The following is a 26,402-nucleotide window of genomic DNA, read 5'->3' on the forward strand; positions in this document are numbered from 1 at the left end:
TCTGTCTTTTATAGGTCTGATCATTTTAATCATGAATTTAGCATAATTTTAAATTATCTGTAACACATTGATAAATAATCTTTTAGGTTGGATAATGCTGGATGATTTCTAAATATAATGACTCTCTCCCATTTATTCTTTACCTTCAGTTTCACATTAATTTCCTAGCAGAGCGTATGTCCTATCTGCGGGTTTGTATCCCCTTACTGTTAACCTCAAAGAACAAAAGTTGTAGAGAGAAAAAATTCAAGGTTTTGGCTAAATATGAAATGTTTCAGTTCTTGTAAATGGTTACTCATAGTCCTTTGAAGTAACAGACATACACTAAACCTTGACAATGCTGCTGTTTTGAAACACAGCTAGCATGGCCAAGATGAAGAGCAGACTGAATTTCCTGTGTTGCCTGAACCACTCTGGTAGAGGTTTCCCAGAGTTTAAGTTCCCCAGGGATTGTGCTTACAGTGCAGGATGATTGTATCAGGAGCATAAAACGATGTCTGAGTTTGAGAAGGAGATTTAAGTAGATTTATAAGGAGTTGAAAGCAAGGGAATTTGAGTCAAGAGAAATCAACTAGAAATAAATCGACAGGTAAAACCATTGCTGGTTAAAGTAGGCAAAGGTGAACAAAAACTACAGGACTTTTTATCTCCAGAGAGTTGTACACCAAGAGCTTTGAGTTATGGTTGTTCAAGACAGACCTGATATTATAATATTTTAATATTTTCCTCACTTGACTGGGTTGGATGGAGTGGGGGGAGAGGGAGGGAGGGAGGGAGGGAGGGAGAGAGAGAGAGAGAGAGAGAGAGAGAGAGAGAGAGAGAGAGAGAGAGAGAAAGAGAGAGAGATCTAAATACGTCCTCTTTGGGAGAATGAATGCTGAGTATTAATAGAAAAATAAAACAGAAATAAATTAAATGTCATCTTTAAAATGTTTCTGACAGAACTATAGTAACTGAATATTTAGTTTATTTTAATTAACAGTAGAGGATCTGTAATTTCACATAGCATTTAAACCATACAAATAGGAACTCGTCTATGAGGATGTAACATTTTGGAGTTTGATCCAGAATGGATTGTGGATCTGAAGTATACTTTGCTTATATTATGGTTGTCTTGAGTTACTATCACTGACAATTTAGTGTAGGCAATATTAAAGTTTGGGATTATAATACAGCAATTTAAAAAATGCTCTCATTTGCTAATTTAATGTTATATTTTTAGTTACCTTGCTGTAATGATCCAAGCAAATTTGATTTCCTATAATTATATGTGTTGAAATAAAACTAGATGCTTGCCACCTAGAACAATGGGCATCATAGCTATTCTACTGTAAGACCACTGGTGCTCAGTGATGGAACTTTGCCCTTGTTCTGCCTGCCATTAGTCTCTCCTGACTCTAGTTTAATAGCCACTCAACTGTTAAAGTGATCTTAAACAAAGGTCTTTGACCTCCCCTTACTCAGTAATTTCTAGTGGCTCCCTGACACCTCCAAGATAAACATAAATTCTCTAAGTCCATCAAAACCAGCCTTGCTCCTTTTCTAGTCTTTTTTTAAAAAATTATTTTTTTCAGGGGCAGCTAGGTGGTGCAATGGATAGAGTATTAGCCGTGAAGTCAGGAGTACCTGAGTTCCAATCTGCCCTCAGACACTTAATAATTACCTAGCTGTGTGGCCTTGGGCAAGCCACTTAACCCCATTTGCCTTGCAAAAACCTAAAAAAAAAAGTTATTTTTTTTCCAATTACACGTAAAGATAGTTTTCAGTATTGTTTGTAAGTTTTTGAGTTCCACATTTTTCTGCCTCCCAGTTTTCTCTCCCCATTTCCCATAGTAAGTGCTTGATACATAGTAGGCGCTTAGGAAGAGGAAATAAAATAATGAGCAAAGCATGCAAGAAGGAAAATGAGATAATTATTGTTTGTGTTACCTGAAACAGAATTCCAAAATCGCAGGGAGATACATAACAAGGGGTATATTTGGAAATTATTAACTCCAAAGTACACATTCTTCTGCTACCCACCCATCTTTCCTCTTCTATAAGGAATTGATGGGTGAATTAAAAGCTCTTGGGATGAGAACTGAATGACCTAATGATTATATAAAAGGTCTGCTAAAAGAAGAGATAGTCTCTCCAACAGGAGATCTAGTGCTAACACCCTTCCTCTCTGGCACTGATTCATTAGCAATATAAGCATTGGCTTAGAATTGGGACAAGTTGTCATTCAAGCAATACAGTTGGGGGTGGGTGGGTGGAGGGAAGTAGGAACAATTAGTCTCTTCTCTTGATTGAGAGATTAGCTTGGCTAGAGCACTTAATATGAAGTTCCTTTGTGCTTTCCAAAATTGACAACTGTAGGGAGAGAAAGTCTCCAATTTTCTTCTAAGTTTGGAGAACTGCTCCAGAGTCTCTTGCTCCCTATTATACTATCTCAAGTCCACAGTGAATTACAGTAATAGCCTCCCCTCCCCTACTTCTGGAAAGCTAGCTAGTCAAAATTGATTCATTGGATCCTAGAAGAAAAGAGAGGCATAGAGAGAAAGAAGGTTGGGCAAAACATGAACTTCATTTTGGGATTATGTCTGAGTATATTTGAAATTCCCTAGGCAAGTTGTAGCTATCCGTGAAAAAGTGAACACTATAGGAAACATATCTGAAATTATAGCATCGATAGGAACCAACTTTAGTTTATTCAGACTATTAATAGTCTTGTAGGCAACAAGCTAACTGGGATTCCCTAAATACTCTGTTATTTAATGCCACCAGTATGAAATCAGCAGGAAAATTGAGGACAGTGCTAGTAGGCAACAACAAAGAAGTTCTGAAATCTCAAGCATAGACAGATCCAGAGAAGTTTGACTGTAAAGTTTCTAGTTTCTGATAAATCTGAGAAAGGACACTGTGACTTCATGAGTGGGATGTGGGTTGTTCCCAATCTACTTTATTCCCAACCTTTTCAAGAGCAGTCTTTGAAAATGGCTTCTTCTGATTACAAAGAGCCTCTCAGGAGGATCCAAAGGGGCTGATAGTTACTGTCATCATTCATTATGAAGATCCACAATTCCTATGCCTTACTCATAGCCATAGTACTGAAGATTGAAAAGTCTGATGATTGTGGCCCATTGAACTTTGATATGAGAACTAAGGTGGATCAGTACATCACACCATGAGTTCAGGATATCTTGGTGTGACTGCTAGGCAGCCAATGATTTTCAATGCTGGACCTGCATAGTGTCAGGATGGTAGGACCCTCTTACCTGAAGGATTAAGGGGAAAAAAAAGTATTTTCTTTTTCAATATTTTTTTTTAACAAATTTGAGTTATAAATTCAGAGGATTTCTGTATTTCCCTAGACCTTGGAAAAAGTGATAAGTAGAATGAACTACTTAGAGTTGTCAGTGTAATTTAAATGATCTCTTCCTATTTGGAAGACATTGGAAAAGGAAGAGAAAAGGTTGATGATGTTAGACTGAAGATCTAATGAGTCTTAAGACTGTGAATCAAGAGGTATCAGATGCATAGAATGTGTGTATCTCAATAGAGATTAAATATTGGCTCTTTGCTTTTTCTTGGGATCTTCAATGTCTAGTTGTGCTTGTGCATATCATAGGTGATCAATACATACTTGCTAAATTGAATTGAAGTGCATTGCTTTGGCAGGTAAGCATTTAAAATGGGTACTGCAAATTGGAGATGGATCATGGTGTTGGACTGCCATCAGTTTGGTGTGCATTACTGAGCACGGACATCCAATAGGGACATGTGTGCATCTTATAGTATTAAAGATACATGGTTTTGAAGGCATTTCATGACAATTTTGTATATTTGAGTAAAGGGAGCTCCACATCTGGAGCTTATGTGGAACATGTTCTGTTGACCTCAAGATAGCAGCAGGTATAGGGTTAATATTTTGTTGACTTGAACTACTTCTCTGGAAAGATTAGGCAAAAGAAAGTCTTTAGAATCTCTTGTGACCTCTTGTAATTGGAAGCAAATAAGAGAAACATAAACATTATCTTTATGGCAACTTGAAGTGTTTTATTGTTCTGGCTGTAATAGTCAGTTTGGAATCAGGAAGACCTGAGTTCTAATTTGACCTCAAATATTTTTGATAGCTGAATATTTTAAACAAGTGTTGTAAACCTCTCAGAGTCTCAGATTCCTCATCTGTAAAATGATAATAATATCTACAGTGCTGATTTCCCATGTTGTTCCAAGGCTTAACTATGATAATATAGTCAAAGAGCTCTTTGGAAGATAAAATACTATGTAAATGGTAGTAATTATCTCACATACACATATACAGTTTATTCAAATAAAATATTACTTGGTTTCTACTTATTAAACACATATTATGTATAAAACTCCCATAGGAAGCATGTTTTGGGGACAATAAAGAGATTAGTTTGAGTACAGTAGAATTTGAGGAGGGCACTAGTGGTAGATAAGGGTAGAAAGATAAACCGAGACAAGATCCTGGGAGAGCCTTGAATGTTGTCCAAGGGATTTGGACTTATCCTGAAGCAGTGGGAGTCTGTTGCAAGTTCTCTGACTTTTAAGAGAAATGGAAAAGCATAGTTTTTAGCTCATTTTTTTTTCCAGGGAAAGATCCAATAATTTTCTTTTGTCAGAGGCTAGGGATGGTATGAGTGAGTTATATACTTTTCTCATAAAATTTAAGAATAATTTACATCTGTGTTTTCATTCTCACGTAAGTATTTGCTATCATCACAAACTGCTTTTAAGTCTCCATTTTTGTTGGTGAGGAAATAGACAGTTTGAAAGGATCTAGCTATGTTTTGCTTCAGCTCTTGGTTGAGACCTGTTTGTCACTTTGTCACCTAATTAATCCTTAGGATAGCAGCTCATTTAACAGTAAGAGTTTTGGAAAAGGACACAACGTTCTGTACTATAAAGTCAGGATGCATCCCTGAATAGTGGAAAGAGCATTGCTTGGAAGACTAAATCTTAGGTTTTGGTCCAGCAATGTCAGTTTACTGGCTCTGTAACCAAGAGCAGGTCATACAACCTCACTGAGCATCATCTTTTAAAGCAAACAAAACCTTGGATATGGATCCTTTCCCTGCTTATCTCAAAGAATTATTGTGAGGATTAAATTAGATCTGTACTGTATGATCCATCTGCTAAATAAATGGTCTTCTGTTCATTAATTCAAAAAGGTATTGTGACTCCAGAGAAAATATCCCCAAATCAAAGTTTTTTTTTTCTTTTTCTGTTGTCTGGAGGATAATTATCTAATTTAATGCTGACATTATCCTTCCTTCACTTAACTGGAAAGCTAAGAAGTTTCATAAAATAACTCAAAATTTAAGAAGAATCAGGAATATCACATTCCCAGGAGGGTTCAGTATTTTTCAATCCAGCAAACATTTGTTGAGCTTCCAAAGGGAACTCGAGGATATGTGAAGTTTAGATATAACATCATCCATAACTTCACAGAACTTACAGTCTACTTCAGGGGTTGTTAACTACTTTTGGTCCTGGCCGTCTGTGTTAGTCTGGTAAAGCTTTTCCATAAAAGAAAATCCATGGGATTACAAAGGAAACCAATTATATTGAAATTCAATCATCAAAACATTTTTTAAAAAAGTTCACTGCCTCCGGGTTAAAAACTCCTGGTCTAGTAAGTGACTAAGATATTAGCATAGATGATTATAATGCACAACATTACATGTTAAATACATTAAAAAGTTGTAAATCAGAGTGGTCATTAAGATTCTAGGGGAAACAAGGGCTATTGAAACTGGCTATAAGAGGAAGTGTTAAATAAGCAAGAGATGAAAGAAGTTTCATGGAAGAGCTGGCATTTAAATTGGATTTTAAAGAATATTTTAGGTAATAATAGTTTAAGACATCCTAGGTTGCCATAACATTAAAAACAAACCAAACTCCCCCCCCCAAGGATCAGTAACTGTTAAAAAATGGAAAGATGGATTGCCAAAGGCTTGATTTTTGTTCTATCACACAGACCAATTGCTGTGATAACTCATGGAGGAAGAAGGAAAGGGGAGGAAATTGTGGCCTTTGAAGGGAGATATTTACAATAACTTCAACTAGCTTAGTAAGGGATTCTGGTGCTGGTGGTGCTTGGTCTATAATCTGGTTTTGGCACATATGGATAAGAGCTTTGCCAATCTCTGCTTGAGGTCTTCAGAAGAAATTCTTCTTATTAAACTCAATAGAGTTGAACTTGGAGTTAGGAAGACCTGAGTTTAAATCCCATCTCAGACACCAGCTGTGTCTAGGTGAGGCATTGAAGTTCTCTGTCTCAGTTTAGCCATCTGTCAAAGATATTAATAGCATCTACTTATGAGAAGGAACTTTTAAAGACCAGAGAGTCTCCCCCCCCTTTCCCTTCACCCATCATATAAGATAATATATATATATATATATATATTTAAAGTGCCTTGCAAATATTAAAGCTCTCTATTATTTAAATGTATAATATTTCATAGATTGTTTTCCCTATGGAAGGAATTGCCCAAGGTCACCTAGGTAATAAGTATCTGAAGTCATATTTGAACTCAGAGCCTCCTGACTTCAGAATTAGTGCTCTATCCACTGTGGTATATAGCAACTTGTTGCAGAATGTTTTCCGTAAACTGGTACTAGGGAACCAGAAAGACTTGGATTCAAATAAGGCCTCAGACCCTTACTAGCTGTGTAACCTTGAACAAGTCAATTAGTCTCTGTTTGCCTTAGTTTCCTTAATCTTAAAATGGGGAATAATAATAGCATCTACCTTGCAGGATTATTAGGAGGATCAGAGGAGATAAATTTGTAAAATACTTAGCACAATGCTTGATATTTAGTAGGCAGATAATAGATGCCTTTTGCTGATTCAAAGATCCCTGGCACATAGGGTCATGTGAATCAATAAAATAATATGTTTTTGGATGTTGAACTTTAGATCATTTCTATGACTCTTTGAAGATTCTGTTTAACCATTCCAGAATGTTATATACAAACTAGAAAATGTGATTTTGCTAAAGGGAAATGCTTTTGGCACTGGCATAAAATATAGTGGTGATAATAAAAATGTAGGATGGTATTCTGTCTCCTAACCACAGGGAAGGCAGATAGAGCATATATTTTTTTTAGGTTTTTTGCAAGGCAAATGGGGTTAAGTGGCTTGCCTAAGGCCACCCAGCTAGGTAATTATGAAGTGTCTGAGACTGGATTTGAACCCAGGTACACCTGACTCCAGGTTCGGTGCTTTATCCACTGCTCCACCTAGCCTCCCCTAGAGCATATATTTTTAATTTTGTCTAACCCCTCAATTTATGCCTTGATTCTGCTAATAAAAATGCTACAAAAACTCGCTCAATTTTTGAAAAAGACCTTTTGAATGTGATTATGATGTAGATCATAAAAGTGATTGAAACCAAGACAGCATAAATTAAAAGGATTTCTTTTGAAGTTAGGAAAGTGTGGGATTTTTTTTTTCATCGTAGAGCTAGCCAGGTCTCCAAAACCCTAAGTATAAAATGATCATGAAAAAAATTAGACCAAATTCTTCTCAGAAATATTAAGTAGTCATACAAATTAATGAACACGGTCTTATCTTTCTTGGATAATGATGATGATTAGCTTGCACTGAACCCGCACATCATGTAAAAATGTAGGATTTGGCAGGAGAACATTAGGTCTATGTTGTTCAAAGCTGAAAACCTGGCTTCTTGCCCAGTGGTGAAATCTCTATAGGCTTTTGTTTGGTGGCTAATTTAAAAAGTAAGTTACATCAGTTCACTGGGATATTAAAATCATCTGATTTAATATCCTTTTAAGTGTAACAACTCTATTTGGTTCTTGCCTTAGGAATGAGATTTTGTTTCATACTGTTTTCCTTTCTTTGAAAGGATAACTTCTTTACACAACATATTACATTAATTTCCAGTGGGTACTTTTAGGGGAGATATATTAACTAAAGATTTCAAGGTAATACTCACATTAACATAAATGTCATTCAGTAGGGCCTATTGACCCAAGTGGTTATGGGGTGTTTGTTCTAATTTATAGTATTTCTTCATCCCTAGTAAAATTGATTCCTATGGTATGATGACTATTATTGTTAAACCTTTACTAAATACTGGGAATGTACTAAGTTTTAGATTTTATAGAATATGTTATTTTCTTCCAAATACAATTTCAGTACAAATATGGATATAAGAGATTGTATGGATATATTCTCTAGTGGGGTAAAATAGGAAAGGAGAACATTATCATCTTGGGATAATTATGATGATCTAGAAGAAGACATTTCCAAATAAAAGGAATATGAATAAACTGAGATGTAATATAATTAAAAGGAAGTTGCATCATTATCCTCATTTTTATTGAGCACTTATAATTTATCTTTATTTTTTGCTCATAAAATAGGAGCTTTTGTAGGAAATGGAAATTTATCATCTTCTAATTCCATTTTAAATATTATATTCTGAACCCAAGTGATTTACTGGTCTTAGAATAAAATTTCTCCTTTTAAAGACCTTTTTTTTGGGGGGGGGTAAGCTCAGATTTTAAATAAAAACACTTTGATCTCCTTTGTATACCTAATATTGCTATGTAGCTTTCCTAATCTAGTGGGTGTAAGCTTATGGGGATTCCAGGTGATCTGGTGGAAATCATTAAAGTCACTATGGGTTGTTATAAAATTCTCTGTTCCTCTATTTGAAGTTAGCCTAGATCAAAAGGACCAGGATTTAACTTTCTTAAAAAGGAATTTTTTTTTTATTAAAACTTCTTTTAGAGTAAGGAGTAGAGAGCACAATTGAACTTTGAATCACAGTGGAATACAACAGCATGAATCTATTACTATATACAAATTAAGTTTCTATTCAAAATTCATTAAACCAAAGGCATATTACTTATGTGCTTTGAAATTGAATTGCATTTTTCTTGAGATGTTATGTGCATGTTAATTATAAATCTGAATTGCAATTTTTCTTTAGAGCAACTAAGGCATGTTTTCCTTAAAAGGGAAAGCATCTTGAGCACTGGACCTTGAACAATTTCATCAATCTTCCCACCTTACCTTATTGTACTTGATTTATCACAAATGATGAAGCTTAGGGACATATTTGTAGGAATTTTCTAAACACAGTTTTCTAAAATTTATTATGACAAACCCAACTATATCCTTCCAAAAGGGGTCTTAAATATCTTTGCCCTTAAAGTTTTATGAGCTAGGAAGGGTTGTGGTCATAATGGCAATAATTGAGAGGCATTCAATTTATTTTATTTCTCTAAGATGAAAAGTAGGATGCACATATGATGGAGGCAATGGCTCTGGTTATCATAGATTTATGGGGGATAATGGATAGCTTTTGCTATCCTAGGCATTCTTTTTAGGATTACCAGTTTTAATATATTTTTTTCTAATTACATGGAAAAAACGATTTTTAACATTTGTTTCTTTTTAAATTTAGAGTTCCAAATTCTATCCCTCCTCCTCACCCCCCTTCCCTCCCTAAAACAAGTAGTTTGATACAGGTTATACATGTATAGTAGGATTACCAGTTAATTATTAGCACCCCACACTAAATCTCCTCCATTACTACAACTGTCCAAGTTGGGAGGGGGCAGGTTTGTGTGTGTGTGTGTGTGTGTGTGTGTGTGTGTGTGTGTGTGTGTGTAAGAAAATAGAGCCATCTTTTACTATCTGAGTAAAAGATACATTCTCACACAATTCAAGATTGGACATCATTTTAAAATCTTAATGATAGTTTTATTTACTCTCATCTAGGGACTCCAAGTTCAATCTCTGGATACTAGATACTGGGTTTTACTTTTTCCAAAGCAAGCAGGGTGTGGATATGTATTACTAAGATAGCAGTTTGGCATTGGGAAAAATGAATACTGTGTTGCCTAATATCCCATAGGGATAAGAAGAGAGAGAGTGCATAATGTCTTATAGACATGGTTAAGGGCTAGTGTCAGAAATGTAATGTGTAAGTAGATGTGACCTGAAGATGTTAAGTGGAGTATATGGATAGGAATTTTTGGTAATCGACTCAGGGCATCTGAAACCAATAAGGGAAGTGGAGGGAGGAAAAATCTTGTTGAATGACCGAATAAAGCAGATGGATTAACTTTGAATGAAACAAGGAATTTGCTTATTTCTCTTCCTTTACCTCAAATGTATTTTCCCCTCATACATACATATATATATATATGTATATATGTATGTATGTATGTATGTATATATGTATGTGTATATATAGATATGTAATTTTTTTTTAAAAAAGGAACAAAATTGAAAATCAGAATTCCAATGTTATTTTTCTGTGCTTCTCATGGATTTGATGGTACATAGTTAGCTGCCTTTTTAAACTCTTCCTTGAAATGATTATAACACTGCTTCTTTGTTTCAGATCCTGCAGAGGACTTATTAGTCATTACTCTCTAAAGTAGGAATTTCTTTGAGGTCTTTTGCTGAAAGAATATTGTCTAAATGCTGGATATTGAAGCAAGTCATTGATAGATGTGATCATTTTTTCCTCTCCTTTAAAAAGCAAAGGTCATTTTTCATGGTAATAATCTTGCAGCATATTTTGGGCCTCTTTTTGATAAAGCTGTTCATAATAGCAAATGACAACACCTTTTTTCTACATGCCATTACATATTTCAGACATTATTTTCTATTCACTAAAATTACGTAAACTTTGTTTTTGTTGCTCCAAAAGTCTTCTGGGAATACTCAACATTTGTCTCCTCCCTCCCTTCCTCCCTCCCTCCCTCCCTCCCTCCCTTCCTTCCTTCCTTCCTATCTCATTATCTATCCAAACCCTCAGGATAGTCAAAGGTCATCAAGAATTGCCCTGGCCTCAAGATTTCATAGGATGAGTATACCTGAATATACATCAGTATTCAGCCACCAGATGCAGAGCACACTTTTTCATCTTGCTATTTTTACTCTCATGATTCCCAAGTGGAATTTACTGAACTTGATGTCACGAGTCCTTTAAAAATGGGGAAATATCTGTTTACTTTCCATGTTTCTAAGTGCAACACATAAAATCACATTTTACTCAGGCACATATAAAATATGTATGCTTGAAATAAAGAAATAAAAATAATAACAGTGCAATTGTAGATAAAAGTTTTTAGAGCCCTGAATGAGTCTAATAGAATTATTTCTTGAATCCTTATGGTCTGTTATAAATGTCCCACTGCTTACTTCCATTTTATTATTTCCCTTATTCCTTGCTTTCTTTGAGCAACCTCAGAGAGAATTTTACTTTGTCTAAATAAATTTCTGAAACCAGGCATAACATGAGTTCCTTAATTTTTGAACTGTTTGAACTTTAAACAGAACAGGCTAATGATTGTGTTTTCAGCGTATCATAAGACTCCTCCTGGTATATAGAGATATATGTATGAAATACTTAATTTTAGTGTCTTTTATCTCAAACTTTTAAGTTTGGCTAGTGTAAATCTCTCATATTGTAGAAGCAAGATTATTATACTTTATGAAATAGATAAATAACTGTTGAAGTGAATTGTGAATGTAGCAGAAACAAAATCTGTTAAATGGGTAAAGGGTTTCCACTCTTGAGATCCTGCCTCCTCTGGACACTGTTGTTTTTATCTTGTCCCTGTTTTCCCTTTCATTTAACCTTACCTGGAAGCTGTTGTAACAGGAAATGATGTGTTGAACTTGAAGATTCAGGCACCTTGGGACAGGAGGGATCAGTATGTGGCTTGCCATTGGAAGCTACCTGGTCCAAGGTGTAAGACCACTCCCCAAGCACAACCTTTTCTCCAGCCCACCATAGAAGGGTATATAACGGGAAGCAACACCTTTGAGCTCTCTTGCTTCTTCCAGTCTCCCATTCAGAAGGATGGGGGTTTCTGTGACTCTTAATCCATATGGAGTACATGTGGCCTAGTTAAACCAAGCCTGCCTCTCTCAACTTCACCTGGCATCGCCTCGTGGTGCTTACTGATTTTCTTCCTGATTTTGACCTTTGTACCTTATAACAATATTTTGTCAGAATAAAATCCTGAGCAGTTTTTACATCCCAGAGAATGGCGAATTCTTTCATCTTTTCAGTGGCCTTAAATCTTCTGTCTTCAATCTCTAAATCTTTAATACTCAGCAACATAACTGGATTAGTACTTTTTTTTGACTCTCCTTCTTAGAACTTTATTCCATATTTATAAGAGAAGTTATGTTATATAGTTTATCTCAATTTAATGACTTGGTAAAGATGATAGGAGGGTATCTTTGAGTGAGCCCCTAGATTATTGCTGTCTAAAGTTTTACTTCATGGTAAGTCATCACTATGTGATAGCAGGAGAAAAGTCTATGAATATAATGTCTTGAGGTAAACACAGGAGTAACTTGTCTATCAAGAATTTTAATTAACTCTAATCTCTGAATATTGATTTAAATTACTATGATTTCTAAAAAAAAATTTCTGGGAAGTTTAAAAAAGAATTCTAGTAGACATTAGAGTCAAAGCAGAGAGTTTCTCAGTTAAGAGCTAGCCAGTGCCAGGAAATTTTACAGTGAAGGTACAATATCTTATTTTGAAATCTTGTAGTGCAAACTGAAAGGAGGCTTTGGAAGAGCTCCAGAGCCTATGGGTGTATTTAAGCTTTGCTTCTAAATCATGGCACATCTCAAGAAAATGTTTGATAGCCTTTCCTTGGCTCTAGTATTTGAAGTTATTTCAAATATGACAATGTGTTTTGATACTAGACTATAAAATGTGAAGTGTTGTGCCTCTCCTCTCCTATACTCAGAAAATATAATGGATCCTTTATACTTCAAGGGAGAGGAAATGAGGGAATTGCTCTGATTCTGTCTTTGCTACTTTGGGAAAAATTAAATATTAGAAGAATTCAAATGCCCAGTCTTTTGGTTTTCCCATTTTTGGATTAGATTTCTTTTTTTATAGTTGTTTTTCAGTTAGGATGTATTCCCCCCCCCCCCAATTTTCTTTGCTTCTGTCATCCGCTTATATCTGTGGTTCTTCATCAATGTTACATCTCTTATCTTTTTTGCTTCAAAGTATCTCTTTACTTCAAAGTATTCCTTCAGAATATCTTCCACCTTCTCAAAATTGGAGACATTTTTTCTCTTTATATATATATACACATATGCATATATGTATGTATGTATTATTTTCATAAGTGAATGTATTATATATATGTATGTATTATTTTCATCCCTATGCAGGTGCATATTTTTAAGTTACAAAATTTTCTTCCACCCTCCCTTCCCACTCCCGTCCTCTCAAAGGCAGTCAGGTTATATGGTACATACATAATTTGATAAACATTTTCAGATTAGTTATTTTCAGTATGAGGAATTAGGATTAAGGGAAAGAGATACATAAGAGATAATTTTATAAAGTGTTCATCAGATTCTGAAAGGTTGTTTCTTTGTGTGTTTTATTTTATTTTTCTTCCTCTGGAAGGGAGGAAGTCCATAGCTGGTCCAATACAGTTGGCCTAGCTCTCTGAACTGCTAAAAGGGAGGTGTTTTTTTTTTTTAACTTCAAAATACCCACTCTAGTTTATATTTATTCTTGAATTATCCTTAATAGAGATAGTTTTCTGGTAACCCCAGCACCATATCAAAATATTACCTCCTTAGCATCAAACTCTGGGCATAATATATGATTAGTAATTCTTAGGGGTTTTAGTTAAATAAATTTTATTTTTGAATGGTAAATTCTTTCTTAGTGACCAGTAAATAGTATAAGATTTCTAGTTCTTTCCCAAATCAAGATAAAAGGTTGTTGTTTTTAGTAGTGTCTGACTCTCTGTAAACTCTTTTGGGTTTTCTTGGCAAAGATATTTGCCATTTCCTTTTCCAGCTCATTTTACAGATGAGAAAACTGAGGCAAACAGAGTTAATTGGCTTGCCAGGGTCACAACTTATAAGTGTATGAGACTGGATTTGAATTTAGGTCTTCCCGACTCCAGATCTGGCACTCTATCCACTGTGCCACTTAGCAGCCAAAACTATGATTTAATTATTATATTGATGAAGATGTCTACCTAATTTCCTAAGACATTGAAACTTTATTATTAAGTAGGAAAACTAAGGATTATGTTGCCTATAAACTATTACTCCATTATTTTGCAAGGATTTGCCACATAGCTTTTCCTTTTATGTTAATTTCAAGTTGTAGATTATTTCTATTAATGTCAAGAAAAATGTTGGTTAGATTTTTGTTTGTTTTGTTTATTTGTTTAACCTAAGAAGAATTCTGTATATTGGCTGCTTGAGTGACCTCTACTGGTGTGGGAAAGGGCAGAGAACCTGTTGTAAGATATCCTTTGAGACAAATGAATCCAATATATGGAAAGCCGGGGAACAAGTTTCAAGCAGAAAATTTAGCTTTTGGAATTTTGAAATTTTTTCCTTATTCCCTTAATCATTCCACTGTTGCCACCATCATAAATACTAACAATAATATTTGGTGATCTTAATGGTATTCTAATTTTTTTAATTCAGTTGGAAAATGGGGTTCTAGCACTTTAAGTATAACTTTTCAGGAGTATATCTTTTCCTTATAACAACAACAACAACAACAACAATAATAATAATAATAATAATAATAACTGATCTTTTAAGTTTTCAAAGGGTTTTACTTAAATTATGTTATTTGATCTTCCCCAATGAAAGCAGGCTTGTAGTGTAGATTTTATAAGAGTTCAAGGAAACTTCAAGCACTGTGATTTTCTAAAATTAAAGAATTTTGGAATTTGAGGGAACCTCAGAAATATGCATCTGCATATGGATGAAAATAATACATACATATATACATAAATAAATACATATATAATACATTCATATATATGAAAAAATACATACATATACCTAGATTATGAACAAATTCTGCCTTTATCACTTATTACATGTTGGCCCTGGGCAAGTGTTTCATATCTCTATGCCTACGGCTCTGTTTTTTTTTTATCTATAATTTGTTAATAATAGAATTTAGATTATCTTCCCCCCCCTCCACCCCTATGTTTGTGGTGAGGTAATTAGTTCTGGTAAGTTTTTTTGTTGGTGATGATGACTTAAAATGCATTACTATTAAAATAACTTTGAGAATTCTGGAAAAGTTTATTTTTTAAGGTAGTATATTCTATGTAATCCTGCATGTACTCTGAGTTTGTTTGGTAAATGCTTTCCTTCTTACATGATACAAAAATTTCAATCTAGTCTTTTATTTCTCACAAATTCCTAATTATCTGGGTCTGAGTTAATGACATTTTATTATAGTCATTATTTCCCTCACATTAAAATTTGTTCTTCCAAAGCAGTATTTTCAGAGAGAATTTAAGTATGGTATTGCCTAGTAAAAACAGGTTGAAGATTATCTATATAGAGTTGTATAAAAAGTTACTTTAGAGAAAGCTGCAAAAAATAGAGAATGATTTTCAATTATGTAATTATTTTTATTAATTTATTAAATGTATTATTTATAAATAAATTATTTATAAATTTATTAAATATCTGTTCATTTGTGATTTCACAAGATCTGAATCAGAGCTATAACTAGACAATGAGACTAAAACTTTTTTCTCAGGGAATCAATATCTAGGTGAATTTTTTTCTCTATCCATGTTCTCCCATCTATCCTTGTGTCATCTAGTATTCCATTGGAGCTGTTCCCTCCTCTTTCCAGCCTTAGACTGGTGGCCTGCCTCCAGGACCCCATGGCTTTTGCTCCCTATCTCCCATCCTAGGCTCACCTTTCCCCATTGCCACTTAGTGCCCAAGGAACACTAGTTGTATTCTTTTGAGAACTTCTGAGGTTCCATCAAATTCAGAACTAGTGGAACTGTACCAAATTAAGCAAGCAGTACTTCCTCTTTTGTGCAAGAATTCTTATTTAACAACTCCTATTAAAGGTATCACTGCAGCTTTAAAATGTTAGGTGAATCTGACTCCATTTTAGTCAATAGGAGAAAATAGAAGAGGCTCAATTCAGCAAAAATATTTATTAAGCACTTACTTTGTATGGTACTCTATGCATGGAAAGTGAAATGGAAGTTGACACGCAAAGTTTAGGAAAAACCTGATACTTGACCTCCTGAAACATATATATTAAAATAACATGCAACATACAGAAATAATTATTATATAGATTACAGCATCACAGAGTTAGGAAGAATTGCAGAAATTATCTAGTTCAGTAACAGGATTCTATGAAACATGCTCCTCAATAAATGGTCTTTAGCCTCCAGTAAATTCTTTACTTCTCAAGGAAGTCCTTTCTATTTTTATATAGCTTAAATCATTAGGAAGTTACTCCTAGAACTGAACTTAAGTCTATATCTTTGCAACATGACCCATGGCTCTAAATTTTTCTCTCCAGGATTTAGAATAATGATCTTCCATATGATAGTTCTTTAAATCGTGTCCACTAAGACTTCTGTTTGATGACTTAAACATCCCTAGTCCCTCCAACTAAGGCTTGTTTTTACATAGTTTTTGCATCCCATTGTAATTCTGATTGACCTTCTTTGGATGTGAACTCACTTGTCTGTGTCTTTCCTAAAGTGTATTTTCAAAACAGAACATAATATTCTCAATATTATATAACCAAGTAGAAGTGCAATGGGATGATCACTTCTCTCCTTTAGGACATTATGCTTTTATTAAAGTCACCTAGTAGTGTGTTAATTTTTTATCTACCATGTCATACTGTAGGCTCAGGTGGAATTTGTGGTATTATATCTACCACCTTAAGGTGTACAAAATGTTTTTTACTTCATTTTGGACTATATATCCTATTATCCTCATTTTCATAGTGACTTCACCAAAGTTACACTGTAACTATTGGTACAAATTTACATTGAGTTAGAGGGTGACTCCATCCCAAATCTTCACTGATTTAAAGTTGAATATTCTTTGAATAGGGTACTTTTGTGCTGTGTGGCCACTATCCCTGGAACAGATAACTATGCCACAGGGGCATATCTGTGAGAAGGGTCAGCATCATTCTTGCCCGGAGGAACAATCTGAATAGTAAATTTCATAAGACTTTCCTAGGCTGAGGTTGCATTTGTGCCATAGGATCCTGCCCACCTTGAGGAATGTTTCACAGCTGTAATTACAGTGTCATTTCAGCCCTCACTGATTTGACATTGGCTAGCCTGGGCCAATCAGAAAGACCCTTGTTTGAATTTTTTGCTTTTTAGGTGTTCTAGCTTCTATTTCACTCACCTGATAACTTTATCTTCCTCAAACAGTGAAATATAGACAACCTCAAAGACAATATAAAACAAGTGGCTATAGCACCATTTCAATATGACCCAAAGATACAAGGGATATGCTACAGCTAGTTCATATTGGATCAAGAGAATTGAATGTTAAAATTTCAGTGTGAGTTACACATCAGGGTTTGATTTGTTATTTTGTTAGTTATCTAGACTTAAGGAGGTAAGAGAGAAAATATAAAAAATGCACATTAAAAATTAAAGTATAAGTAATGCCTCTTCCCCCCTGCCCCAAGGTAATTATTAAATATTTATCAGTATACCCCTGGAATATACCCTTAATCATACAGCTATTTGGGAGGAATTAGATGGGGAGTTAGCAAGAGATGAGTAAAATGATTGCTGAACAATCAAGTTATATATACTTGGAATTAGATAACATTGTAATAGACCCAGTCAGTGAAATATTTTAATTTTCTCCAGCTTAGGGCTTTAAGCAAGCCAAAGGTCTGAGAATAGAGGACTAACAAAAGCATCATTAAAATTTTTGATCTTGGGATCCATAATGGGTAGTCAGGCAAATGAAACCAAAAGAAGAGGCTATTTGACTGTAAGAATATGGTGAAAAAGCAGCACTGGATTTCACCTAAAGACCAGGTTCAGTAGACTTGTAGGAGGGGGCAGCAAAAAGAAAGGAAGTGATGGTTAGAAAAAGGAAGGACAGAGGCAGAACTATTCAGAATATGGATGGCTTCTCAGGGAATACTAGAGGGGAGTAGATATCAAAATCACTGGAGTTGAGTAAGCTGTGAAAATATGAGGTCATTTATGTGTAAATGAGTAATCATCAACATGATATAGTAGAAAAAGAACTCTGAAGACTGGGTTCAAATTCTGATTCTGCCAACCATTGTTCTTTTTAACTGTGGGTGAATCATCTCATCCATCTGAATTCTAATTTCTGTAGCTATCAAATGGTTGGACTAAATGACTTCTAATCATCTAGTTTAAAATAAATAAACTTTAGGGTCTTTTAATTGCTAGCATTCTATAGTTAAATCTAAAGAGGGCCCTAAACCCCAAATCATTATGTGCAGTACAGGAAATGCTTTATGAAGAATTCTAAGTTATTCTTCCTATTTTTATGTTTCTCTTTTTCCCCATATACCCTTCCCTCCCTCCTTACTTCTTTCTTCCTTCTCCCCCATTTAAGCAAACTGGATTGGCTATCATGACTTATAGTAATTATGCACACATTTTTCTTGGCTTCTAGATCAAAATGAAAATTGGCCATATCTGCAGCCAATATAGGTGATAGGAGCAGATACGGGACTTACTGACAGAACAGAGATGTTTCAAGATTAGAATGATAGAGAACAGAAATTTCCTTTAACTTAATTTACGGCCTTTCATGAAATAGTATGTATTTGGCCTAGTCTTGTAGTAAGATGATGTCAACATTATGGATTCTCACGCCTTTTATCTGTGTTGTGTATTTCTAGTGATATTTCCAAGCACCAGAGGTTTTGTTCTGTTTTGCATTTTACTGGCTGAGCTCCCACTTGCATAGTTTAACCCCCCCCCCCCCATGACATCTTTTCCTTCCACTTAAAAATGAACTTGGAGTACAATTACATTTGGCCAGATTCTGCAGTTTTTCTGACTCCCTGTTGAATTGGCTTCCTAAACTTAGTGTCCCAGCTTGTATGGTCTGCTTAGTTCTTAGATTTCACAGTGTGCTAATGTGTATAATTACTTTGAATGGTAGAAAGAAGTGTTATAACCAGTTTCACACAGATGTATAGCAGTTGATTCTTAAATTGTTAGATGAAAGAAATATATATGATTTTGTCAGGGATAATGCTTTCTAAAAAGAGTTTTCATTTTTTTCTCCATTCTTTAGTTTGGTATCTTTTTTTCCTTTAAGATTTTCAGCTGAAATTTTTGCATGTGCTTTTCTGAAATAATCCAGATGTAGCCAAGTGAAATCTGGATTTATTTTCATCTATTAATGTTGACATTCCATTCATGAAAAACTCAATCAGAATTATTGTTTGAAAAAAAATGTACAAACCAGGTCATTTATTTTGATTCTCTTTGGCAGGTTAGTGGTTATCTAGTGAGTTCTTTAATCACTTTGAAATATGCCAAACTCAAAGCTTATTATTATTAAATTACAAGTTTTAAATATAATTCAAGGTTATGAAAATACATGCTTCAGAAATTCAAATGTTTTGATATGCAACTATTGACCTTAAACTCTCAATGCATATTTTTTTAAAAAGCAAACTGGAAAAAACTTTCTTCAGTAACATTAACACAGACTAAATTTTCTTTGCCAGGAAACTTGGGTTCAAATTTATAATTAAACAAAAACTCCACTTAGTTAATAGGAGAAATAGTAAATCATTAATAAGTAGATATTGACAACCCATTTAGCAGTTGAGTATAACAAGATAGCTAAATATTTTCTTAAAAGTTAATATCATTTATGTTGTGTTAATAATAATGTAGAAAATAATTTTGAATTGACCCCACCAGCAATAAAAGGACTAGTTGGTTATGTAGCCCTTCTTTCATTTTTGTTTATTTAGTATGATGCCTTGTAAATTATTTATGTACCAGGAACTGTGCTAGAGATATAAAGAAAGGCAAAAAAATAGTTTTTGCTCTCAAGGAACTTAAAGGAGACAAATGCAAACAAAATATATACAGTATGTTAGAATTAACAGAGTAGGTTATAACATCACCCTATCTCTAACCTCTTCAATGATCATATAATCATACAGTGCTGGCTCTTGGAAGGAATCTCAAGAATTATGTAGTCCACCCTACATTTTACAGATAAAGGAGCAATCTCAGACAAATGAAGTAATTTGTTCAAAGTCCCAAGTAATGGTAAAGTCAATATTCGAATCCAGACCTTTCTTCTCCAGTGATAGTGCCACTTGTTCTCCTACTATAGCCCAGGGGGAAAAAGTAGGTATAAAAGAACCTGAAAAAAAGTGGGTGGTATTTTTTTAAATAACCTTAGAGAGTAAGTTTGACCATAGCATTCTATGAATAATAAATAAGAGATTTAGTCTGTAAATTTTAAAAGAGAAAAAATGTTGACTATTAGACTGATTAGCAGACTAGTTTGTTATTTATAGATAGCAATGTATAATATATCAGAAAACCAAAAGTACAGTTTAAAATTTTTTTTATATGTCCAAGAGTTTATCATAATTTTTTTTGTCATCTGTGAAGGAATCTTTAAGTTAGTAGAGTAATTGATATGAAGTGAAAAGTTTGGATTTTTTAATTGATTTAAATTATTTTCAAAGATTTGAATCAATAACTTCAGAAAAATTCACATTACATATCTTTGTAGTGTTAACATGTACATGGGGTTGGAAATAATAACTATTATAAACCAGAGTACTGAAGAAATAGCCAAAGGTGAATAAATAGCCTCATTTTGATTTGAGAATTCTGGTGCCTCAGTGTTGGAAGGTACCTGAGATGTCATCTAATAATTGATAGGTTTTGGAACTCAAAGGCAACTTGAAGATCATCCAGTCCCATATTTTTCAGAGGGGGAAAGGGTGGAGGTGGGATTGAGGAGAAGTTACTTGCCCAAGATGACATAAACTGTTGGAGGAAGACTTTGAACTAAAACGTTTTGTGCTAGGAATTTTGCATGTTTGCAGGGTTATTTTAAAGACTTAGAAATCTGAAATTAAAATGATAAGTTTTGCCCCCCACCATGATAAATATCTACTTATACTTTATTTTTTGCAGATATAAAAAACAGCCTGCAAAGTTATTTTCATAATTTCACAATAATAATTAAAATTTACATACTTTTTAGATCTTCATATATTATCCAGTAGCAGTTGGTTAAATTTTCTAGTTTTAATTATGACATTTAATTTTTGTTATAAAATTATATCTCAATAAAACACTCATATAAACACATTAAACAAAGTAAAATCTTACCTAAGTCCCCCCAGCTTTTGACAAGTCTAAACCAAAAAAGCTCAAGAAAAACAAGAGATAACCAAATAAAATTTCTTATGTTCGATGTCATGTTCCAGGTCTCACTTAAATTCTTCAAACTTTGTCCCTGTCTTCATTTTCTTTGGATTATAGTTAATATGGATACAATTCTGTTGATGTTGCTTTCAACACTGTATCTACTTGTCTTTTCTTGAAAAGCATTTTCTTGTATATTTCATATTTTTTCTTTTTGGCACTGTAATATTCATAACAGATAAGTTTTTTCCAACTTTTTGGAAAATTATAAAGTAGCTACTAATATTTTTGTATACAGAAGTCTTTTCCTCCTTTCATGAGATTTTTGTGATAGTCAGGATTGAATTCACTTGGTCAAAAGTCTGATACATTTTTTTGACTATTATTTACATATTATTCCTAAAACATTTGTTCCTCCATTATTTTTTTCTTCCAATTTTCCAAAATAATTTTAAAAATGCTTAAATGCTGATTCAGTTGAAGTTTATATGATATGAGATGTGGAGCCAATATTTTGTATTTTGCATATAGCCATCTAATTTTCCTAGTAATTTTTATTAAGCTAATTATATTTCTTAATGTTTTTGAGCATTATTTTTGCCCATTTGCTATTGATGTCACTTCTAAGTTCAGAGCAGTAGTGTTTGGGTTATTAAAGAATTTTTAAAAATAATACAATTATAGGATTTTTAGTAATTCTGGAATTAACAGGGATCTAAATTTCCAGATTAATCAATGGAAGATTAATTTAACATTATTTTCTATAAAAGAAAGTAATTATAGCTTGTTTGTCCAGTACCTCCCTTAACTATTAATTTAAAGATAGTGTATTGTGTTTGTAAATGTTCCACTCTGAAATTATGAATATAAATTATTTTGTAATACAAGCATCCCTGAAGTATGGAAATAAACAACTAATTTAAAAGGTGCAAATGTAGTGCCTTAAGTGCCCAGAAAATCCAGTATGTAACACTTAAAGTCTGTCTAAGCAAGCAAAGAGTAAGATCATCTACTATAGCTTTATTCAGCTAAGCAACTTTAAATCCAAAAGATCAAAGGAGGTTATAACTAAAAACAGCACTTTGTGCAGCTTCCCTGTAGAAGCAGGAAGAGGCTAGAAATTACATGTCACCTTCATATCCTGACTTGCTGACCTTGTGCTAGGATCAAGCCCCTCTGTATGCCAGCTGTTACCATTATTAAGACCTTGCCCCTAGGGGTTAAGTAGGAGAAAAACTCTCCTGTCCTATAGGAGAGCAAACACTGGAAGTTCCAGCCCCCTAACATGCCTAATTCAAGGCAATCTGCATGTGCTTGTCATTCAGCCTTGTCTCCAGGCATTGTAGGGGCAGCTCTGGCCAACTTTTCCTTTCTGTTGTGTGGCTGCTGTTCTTGCCGCTACTGAGGTTGCTCCTGCAGTCTTTTGCAAATCAGACAGCCTGGGGAAGGAAGCCTTATAGAGATCCCCAAGTGAAGCCTCTTCCTTAAGCTGAAAGGTAGTAAGTACATTTATTCTTGTTTTTAAATATGTGCATTTCTTATTTTGGTAAGGATAATTTAATATCTAGCTTTGTTCTTTGTGCTTGTGATGGTAATTCTGCATTTCAAACTACGGGAGCCCACACATTTACCAATGTAAACTTTGAATGAATACATTTAAATCATGTTAAGTTTATTTGAATTACAGTCTTAGGTTGGAAGGTAATGTAAGCAGATTTTTTGGCTGGTAATAAAGTTCTATATTCGTGAAGCTGGGGATAGTATAAGAGGAACTTAGCAATTCTCATAGTAATATGTAAAGTAGTCTAAATTTTTTTTATACTTTGTTTACCTTGTTAATGTTCTCTTGACTATTCAATAAAGAAATGAAACTGGAAAATTAGAGAAGACAACCAATTTGTGTGTCCATATTTGTTAAATATGTAGTGAATTTATATAGGTACATTATACATGTATATGTATATCTTTTTCAATGTATAAAGATGATATCTTGGTTCAGATACCTTCTTGGGAGCTGCTCAGACAGCAAGCTTTTAATTCCATTAAGTGCATTCCAATAGGCCAAATACACTGCTTGGTTTGTGAGTTCTTTTTAAATTGATTAAATGTTAACTCTGTTGTAATTTGGTAATGAAATTTTGATAACACTATTTCTAGAGCAAAACTAGATTATTCCTTGAATTAAAAGAGAAACAATTGGTATAAATTTTCATATTTATTTTACAAATGAAAATAAGTTAAAATTATATGTAAACTTTAAAAATATATAGTTAATTCAAGTGTCAGAAAAATTTTCAGATTTGATTAACATATGAGATTTTTTCCCCCTTGCTTTAGTAATAGGAATGTAAGGATTTGGGGGAAAAAAAGAGACACTACTGATAAAGGTTAATGAAAGGAAACTGAAACTTTTTAAAATTAATCTATTACATACCAGTCTGACAATCTCTTTAGCAACTCTCAGTGAATCTGCCCATCTCCAAAATCCACTTTTACAATTTTTTGAAAATCCTTCTAAATATAATATGAGTAGTATTAGTGTTGAAAGAAATAGCATAAAATGTATTTCTCCCCCCTCCCCTTTTTTTTGCATAAAGTAGCATTATTTTAGATCATGGAACTTGTAATTATGAAAACTTCAGTTACCTTTGATGGATGGTAATGGAAAGTCACTAAACTATGTAAATAAGCTTTAAAGTTATGACAGTGCTTTGCTTGTAGGCAGTGGATTTTTACCATTTTCCATGCTCTTAAGTCTACAGAGTTATTTCTACTTTTAAAAGTTTATGTAATGACTTTCTTTTCCCCTGTTTATTTTTTAGTTCAAGACTACTTGAATGGCCCCAAATCCTGCTTGCTCAGTTATAACCTTTCATTTTTAACTGTTTGTTAAGTCATATGAAAACAAGTCAGGGTGTTTTTTTGTATCTTGCATATCTGATCCTTGGTCTAAAAGGGGAACCCTATCACTCACTACAGAGCCGTAAGCAGTAAAATATTGACATTTATTATATGTAGCATATAAAATGTTATAATAAATTATATTATAAAATGTAATTATGCACTTTAAAAACTCAATTTGGAACCACTCAGAAAATGTTTCTGTAACAAATTTTACTGATTTGCTATAGGATACTATGATTATTATTCTTTTTAACAAATGTATTTATCCCATAATATAATCTAATGTAGACCAAGAATTTTTTTTAAAGTATTTTATCTTTGAAAGCCCCACATGAAATTTTTTAAGTCAGATAAATCCTGTTCATATATAGTGATATCTTATTTTCTTTTGGTTATGCTTATTTGAAGGTAGTGACAAATCATTTTAGGGGAGATTCAACTTAGAGAGGGAGCTAGGTTTTGACACAAGGACCATGTGGGAGTGGATCTCAGAAATGCATACCTTCTGTACCACAGCCCAGTGCAGGAAATAATAAGTCATGGACTCTAAGGCAAAATCAGATTCTTAACATGTCAACATTTTGGAAGAGAAAAAAGAAAAGTAACTTATATTTGCTGAGGACATTAAGGAAAGGTAAAAGGAAGAAAGAAAAACTCCTTTGTTTACTAAATTTAAATCTCTATTTTTAAAATTTATCATTTTAACCAAACTGTTATTCTGGCTTGCACATTTTGATTCTAGAAACCTGCTTACTAGCTTGGTACACAGTGAATACTTACTGAAGAATACTTACTGAATGCAAAAATATTCATCTAATTAATTAGAAAAAAATGCAATTTGTTCAGCTTTGTGAGCCAACAACTACCACACATAAATAAGAAACATAAAGTTCGTCTAATGAATGAGCCTTAGGATGGGATGTAGGTAATTTGAGCAGTTGATATAAAAAGTTTATTAAATTTGTCAAATTAATAAGGATGGCCTTTGTTGGGTTGCCTACAAACACCTACATTTTCCCCAAGCTAGACTTAAAAAAAAAAGTGATACACTTGAAGATTTATTTGTTGGTCTTTGGGCAGCAGGGCATAGCCCATCAGGGGAGTTGCACTAGCGAAATTGCATTTGTTATTTCTAAAACTTCACAAAACAGCAGGGAGTAAGTGCCTGGTATTTGATGCTTGGCGTTTGTGGGAAAAGCCTAGATAATTCTTAATGTGGTATTTAAAAACAACACACCACCATCAAAGTCAAACAGCTTTTAAGTGCTTTATGGTGATTGATCTCAGTTTTGGGCTTTAGAGAAAACATTTTAAAAATTCCTTCACATCCCATTGATTGCCTGCCAATATGTGGGAATAGAATTTTCTTAAGTTTGATTTGTACTCTTCCCCTCCCACAGTGCTCTTTTCTTTGAGTCACTAATTATTGAGTCTTTGTGATGTTTGAGGTATTTCGAATCTGGAGAAATGGTGATGCTTGTGATCTGTTCAACAACATTAGTGAAACCAAGTAATGTGATACTAATGCTTCTCCTGGAGAAGAGAGATGGGGTGACAGATATGTTACTTAACTGTAAAATTTACCCCTTTTACAATTCTGGTCAAGGGAAAATAGCTTCAAATGAAAACTTATGACCTGGAGAGAGAACTGTCACTTTTTGAGGGGGCTGTTTATAACCAAAGCATCAAGTGGCCTTTATTTGTCAGAGATCTGAGGGAAGATAATGGTCTGGGTGTCTGGAAGCTGTCTATGACCTTAGGATTAAAAGGTTTAAAATGTATTAAAATACAATTAGGAGTTTCAATTTTTTTTCTGGTATTAAACTTGGGAGAACATGTATTTATGAAAGTGCTTTCAGACATCCCATTTGATTAGGGCTAGGGATATAATTTTTCATAAGTGGTTACATAAACTGATTAGTCAAATTAGCTGTTTCCTAAACTCTTTTCAAAACTTTTATAAATAATTGAGAGTATGTGACAGTTTCTCCCAAATTTCTACGACATCACCTCAAATGAATTCTGCTCTGTTGTCAATCTGACCACACATATTTGACCACAAGGTCTTTCTTGAGCTTTAGCTTTCTCTGTCTCTCTGTCTGTTTCTTTCTGTGTGTCTTTCTGTCTGTCTCTGTCTCTGTCTCTGTCTCTGTCTCTCTCTCTCTCTCTCACATACACACTCATCCCCCACCCCAACTTTACATCATAGGCAACATCTTTCACTTGCAGCCAAAGAAACAGGTGAAGTTAATCTAAATGCTAAGATACAT

General features: G+C 33.9%; 1 protein-coding gene across 26 annotated transcripts in view; it reads left to right on the forward strand.

Moving 5' to 3' along the window:
* The window catches only part of DISP1 (dispatched RND transporter family member 1), a 242,376-nt gene that overhangs the window by 128,482 nt on the left and 87,492 nt on the right, over window positions 1-26,402 (forward strand). For 3 of the 26 annotated variants that reach the window (XM_074222758.1, XM_074222761.1, XM_074222757.1), the window contains exon 1: window positions 817-22,724. The exons of 22 other annotated variants lie outside the window; for them this stretch is intronic. The gene's annotated coding sequence lies outside the window, so the exon portion shown is untranslated. Of the gene's footprint in view, window positions 1-816; window positions 22,728-26,402 lie in introns of those variants that run through there. One more of the 26 variants, XM_074222759.1, reaches the window with a different exon arrangement.

This window comes from Macrotis lagotis, chromosome 2 (assembly GCF_037893015.1).
Source record: "Macrotis lagotis isolate mMagLag1 chromosome 2, bilby.v1.9.chrom.fasta, whole genome shotgun sequence".
Classification (NCBI taxonomy): Eukaryota; Metazoa; Chordata; class Mammalia; order Peramelemorphia; family Peramelidae; genus Macrotis; species Macrotis lagotis.